The 5508-nt window shown below is 48.0% G+C and overlaps 1 non-coding gene across 1 annotated transcript; it reads right to left on the bottom strand.

The window, feature by feature from the left end:
• Positions 1-4023: 4023 nt before the first annotated feature.
• Positions 4024-4219, bottom strand: LOC142313427 (U2 spliceosomal RNA). The gene has a single exon (XR_012754462.1). It is a non-coding gene; the product is annotated as a U2 spliceosomal RNA (small nuclear RNA).
• Between the last annotated feature and the right edge of the window lie 1289 nt (positions 4220-5508).

The following is a 5508-nucleotide window of genomic DNA, read 5'->3' as shown; positions in this document are numbered from 1 at the left end:
ACAAATAAAATATTTACATTACTACATTTAAATACAATTCCCACCCCAGCTGCTTTATTTTCAGATGACCCTGACCACAAAGAGGGTCCGGCAGACCAGTCTTTTTTAGGCTACATGCGCACGCTGCATCTTTTTGTGTTCACAAACTGCAGCCAAAACTGCACCTTGTCAGAGAGAGCCTGGAAATGTCACAAAAAATGCTTGTAATTATAGGTGTGTTTTTGCTGCTTTTTCGGTGCGTTTTTCACAACCTGCGTTTTTGTGACAAATGTTGACAAAAACGCAGGAAGAATGAACATGGTGCATTTTTTTTGTCACAAACTTTTGACAAATAAAACGCTGACAAATAAACTGCAATGTGCGCATAGAAAATCTGACTTCTCATAGACTTTGCTGGGAAGTCAGATGTCAAAAAGTTCTGACAAATAAACTGCAGCCAAAAACGCACCAAAAACGCAGCAAAAAAAGCAGTGTGCGCATGTAGCCTTAAGGTGAGTATACGAAAGTTCATGATCAATGCCGCATTCCTGCAAAAAGAAAACATCAAAACACAGGGTCACCAACCAAGCAAATAAAGCAGCCCTCCTGATTGGGCTCTTCAAGCTTCTTACATTTAATGATGCCACACGAATGTCTGCCATTAATAAGGTGATTAGTAAAAGGTCACACTCTCTTTATCTGACTCCATAAATTGAGACATAACGGCACCCTCTGAAACAGTTTCCAGACTACCTGTTTAATCACTGTCCGAAAAGTCTTTGATCACATTAGTCCCCTCAAGACTAAGGGGGGGCATTAGCTGTACAGCAAGCACCTTAGAAATCGGCTCATCTGAAGTCCCTTCACTGTTCCGCTTCTTACTAGTGCCTATATCTATCTGGTCCTCCACAGATCGAACATCGGGGTTGACTCCCAATCCACCAACAGGCTGGGCATCAGAATGGTCATCAGGGTGCTCATCCGTCCGGTCCTCTGGGCGATCATCAGTACAGTCAGCAGGACAAACACCGGGGCTACCGTCATCATGGTCAGTAGGGTGATCATCTCGGAGGACATCAGGGCATCCATCAGGATCCTCACCTTAGTGGACATCTGGAGGCATCTCACCAGGGACATCCGAGCGGGCGACCACATGGACATCCGGGCAGCACCTTACCAGGCCATCAGCAGGAATATCATCCGATTCTTTACTAGTCCCTCCCGATATTGCCAGAGCAGACTCGGGGGTCTCCAGCACCACAGAAGCGGATGCCTCTATGGACTCCTGGGCGTCTCCCCCAACACCTGGGTGGATTGCTCCATCACTCGTACACTGTTACTTCAATCTTTGGCCCTTGGGCCCTTCCACAGAACCGCACTGAGGGGATCCCACCTCCCCACCAGGTGATGCCTGGTTTCCAGCAGAGGTGGATCTAGAGACGGCCACATAAATACTCGAAGGGTCATGCTCCACTAACACAATAGGCGTATCATCTGAGTCAGGCTGGACTCAACCCGCAGCTATGTCCGAATACGAACGATTGGAAGTCCCCGTTCTGGCCATACCAGCAGTGGTAGGCACTCCTGCGGAACATGCCGCCGGTTCCCGAGGACCACGGCCCGATCTTGGTCTCAACGGACAGCTGCAGAACAGGTGGGTGTCAAGTCCACAGCCACTGCAGGTCTTGGCATTTTGGCACTCTCTGGACACATGTCCCCACTCGCCACAATTGTGGCACAGACTCACTTTAGCCTTTGTGCAATCTCTATGAAGGTGACCAATGTCACCACATTTCCGGCATCTGGTCTCCTGTCCATTGAAGTACAGGAAACCATGTTCCTTCCCAAGCACCCAACGGAAGGAGGGTGCATAAGGCCTTCTGTACCCTCTGGATCTGGCTTGAAGCGGACCATGAACCTCCTCTTACCACTCCAGCAGCCACTGCGCCCTGAGACTTTCCCTGAGTATCGTACTGTAGCACAATATCGTTGCAGAAAAAAACGATATGTCCAGCTCCGTGACATAGCGGTTGTGCATAAGCACCACAAGGGTAGTCTCCTCACTGCTATAGAGGCAGGTCACGGTCACACCATCTACCAGTCCATGGTGACTCTGAACCCGTAGGTTCTCATAGAATCGAAGGCAAATGACCTTAGATGTCAAAGTGAGGATAAAGGTGTCCTGTCCCTTCTCCTGCAAACAGTACACCTCCTCCTGCTTCACGCCCCAGAGAACCTACAGGATCTGTACAAAGAACTCTTTGGGGTTGGCGAACAGCACATTGGTAGATGGTACCACAATCTTATATGAATGTTTAAGCTGGCCAAAACCAGCAAAATGCTGGTAGGTGCCAGGCATTGCACCCACCTGGACGAAAGCCGGTATTACCAAGGCATGCATGGCCTTTCACCGGGAGATCCTTTCCCGTTGCCCAAGGACTAATCCAGCTCCCCAATAGCAGCAGGAGGGTGAAGTCTCACCGTGAGGTAAGACGATCCCCCCCAGGCCAAGAAGCTGGGTAACCCAGGCACATTCCAACCAAAACCAGGCACAAACCAATCAAGTTCTGCACCTGATCCTAGCCAAAAGGCCGAGAAGCGATAACCTGAATTTGTTTGGGCCTTGGGTGACACCCTGGCCTATGCTGGCCACATCTTGGGGAGATGGAGACAAACCCACACCTACAGAAGACATTTTGTCACCCAAGCCAACCCTTGAAAAGGCTGTTTTGCAGAGCAAAAATAAGAAGAATGGTGCATTTTGCAGCCGCCGCCCACTGCAATGAATCTGAATAACTCCTCCTTTTGGGCACAAGCACCTCCCCTCCCCCTTGCGGTCTTTCCAATTCATGATACAAAAAGACAGACAGGACAGATCAGGCTGCCTGACTTTCCGTCACTGCCACCCTTTCCCATCCTTACCCGTAGAAAGCCCTTCCACCAACCCTCAAACCCCAATCTTTTCCCTTCCCCTCCCAGCCCTCAATCCCTGCCCTCTGCATCCATCCCACCACCTGCATCCCTTCCTCTGTAATCCCCCCAACACCCGGAAAGAAGAGTGTTTGTCCCCTCCATCCCCTAGCCCAGCATCCCGCCCACTGAGCAACTACTGCTGCGCAGCTGGCTTTATAGGCAGCAGCGCGATTGTGAGGTCAGCGGGGGGCATTGTGACATGCGGAGATTCCATTGAGGTTCCATGGCTGCAGCCTTGACATTTCCATGGTGGCATTTGGGACAAGCCAGTGTTCCGTCGCTTCTTGTTTTGCACTTTCCAAAGGGAAAATAAATAAACAGGCATACTACAGAAAACCTTACTAACAAAACTTAGAGAGGGGCTTTCTGAGAGGGCTTTTTACAGTTTGTCTTTTCCCAATTAGCCGTTTAAGTATGCTTAATGAAAGTACTAATTCATTTCATAAGCCGCCCATTCTTAGTATTAGACGTTACTTATGTTGCGGTATCAGGCTTTGCAGCAGTTTGCAACACATTCATCACCCATGTCCCCAATTGGACTCAGCAGCTAAATGTCTATCATGACCTCTCTTTTTGAAAGTCCAAGAGCAAGCAAACTCTCACTCCAGGAGATGGAGGCAACAGATCAGGAAAGACATCGTCATTGCTCAAAGAAAACACTAAAAAAAATGCATGGTAGTAATAAACAGGTAACTTTAATTGGAGTGGAAGCTGATAGATAGCACCTGATGCCAATTCTGCTTCTTCTCACACCTGCAGTCACTGCAGCAGCTGAATCCACTGTGTCCAAAAGGAATCAATTCCATTCAATTGCAAATGCTCTAGATAAGATAGAGAACAAGAAACTGCATGGGACATAGCAGAGTTGGTCAGCTTCAGTGGAGATGAGTTTGCTATTTGGCGCAGCTTTTGGATGAATAAAGCAAGTAAAAAGTGTGAAAGATAAAGAAGGGGGGAGTGTCAAAAGTGAATTGGCCAAATTGAGCATATGAACTTGTTTGCTTTCAATTCATTTAATCAGGCTCATTTTAATCAGGTGAATTGAGTTCTGCTTTTGGAAACTGGGTTAAGAAGGGGTGCACCGGTCCTGGAGGTACTGCAATACCAGGTCAATGCATGGAGTCGACAGAGCAAGCTCTTCTTCCATCTCCCTGTTCTAAAAATCCATTTAATATATGGTTCCCAGATAGGGGACGTATCAGATATTAAACTGATAAGAACAGATTTTTTTTTAATTTCGCTACCCCCTCATAGGGGTAAAACCAGTTTATTTAAAATTTAACAAAATTTACAGCGAATGAAAATCACAGTCACATATATGTAAAAGCAATAAAATATATACAAATATTTAAATGAAGGAGTTCCATTGGCTGGCAAGCCACTTTTTGGACAAAGTTACATCCTTTTTCGTGTCAATTAAAAAATAAATATACATTTCGCTAATACATAATTTTAAAACATCATTCACTGATAAAATATCTTGTTTAAAAATAGCAATGTACTGCGCTTTCCAGAGAGCTTGGCCCAGTTCAGTGTCTTCCAAGCTATTATTTTTTGGTCCGGTGTTGGGCATTCCACAAGTCCGTACAATATAGCATGATAGTCACACATAATATAGTCACACACATATAGCATGGTGTCACACATAACGACGACGACAACGACGTCGCTGCTACGTCACCATTTTCTGTGACGTTGCAGCGACGTCCCGTCGCTGTCGCTGTGTGTGACATCCAGCAACGACCTGGCCCCTGCTGTGAGGTCGCCGGTCGTTGCTGAATGTCCAGCTTCATTTTTTGGTCGTCACTCTCCCGCTGTGACACACACATCGCTGTGTGTGACAGCGAGAGAGCGACGAAATGAAGCGATCAGGAGCCGGCACTGGCAGCTGCGGTAAGCTGTAACCAGCGTAAACATCGGGTAACCAAGGGAACACCTTTCCCTGGTTACCCGATGTTTACGCTGGTTACCAGCCTCCGCTCTTGCTGCCAGTGCCGGCTCCTGCACTGTGACATGTGGCTGCAGTACGCATCGGGTAATTAACCCGATGTATACTGTAGCAAGGAGAGCAAGGAGCCAGCGCTAAGCAGTGCGCGCGGCTCCCTGCTCTCTGCACTGACATGTAGCTGCAGCACACATCGGGTTAATTAACCCGATGTGTGCTGCAGGAGAGCAAGGAGCCAGCGCTAAGCGCGGCTCCCTGCTCTCTGAACTGTGACATGTAGCTGCAGCACACATCGGGTTAATTAACCCGATGTGTGCTGCAGGAGAGCAAGGAGCCAGCGCTAAGCGCGGCTCCCTGCTCTCTGAACATGTAGCACAGCGACCTTATGATCGCTGCTTCTGCTGTGTTTGACAGCTAAGCAGCGATCATAACAGCGACTTACAAGGTCGCTGTTACGTCACCGAAAATGGTGACGTAACAGCGACGTCGTTGTCGCTGTCGTTTAGTGTGACACCAGCTTAAGTCCTTGAGGCCTGACACCTTTTCCAGCAGGGGGCAAAGTCTTCTCCAGAAACGTTTTGCAAACCAACAAGTCCATAGTATATGCTTTA

The sequence above is a fragment of the Anomaloglossus baeobatrachus genome, chromosome 5 (genome assembly GCF_048569485.1).
Source record: "Anomaloglossus baeobatrachus isolate aAnoBae1 chromosome 5, aAnoBae1.hap1, whole genome shotgun sequence".
Classification (NCBI taxonomy): Eukaryota; Metazoa; Chordata; class Amphibia; order Anura; family Aromobatidae; genus Anomaloglossus; species Anomaloglossus baeobatrachus.
This window is presented reverse-complemented; position numbering and strand designations above follow the sequence as displayed.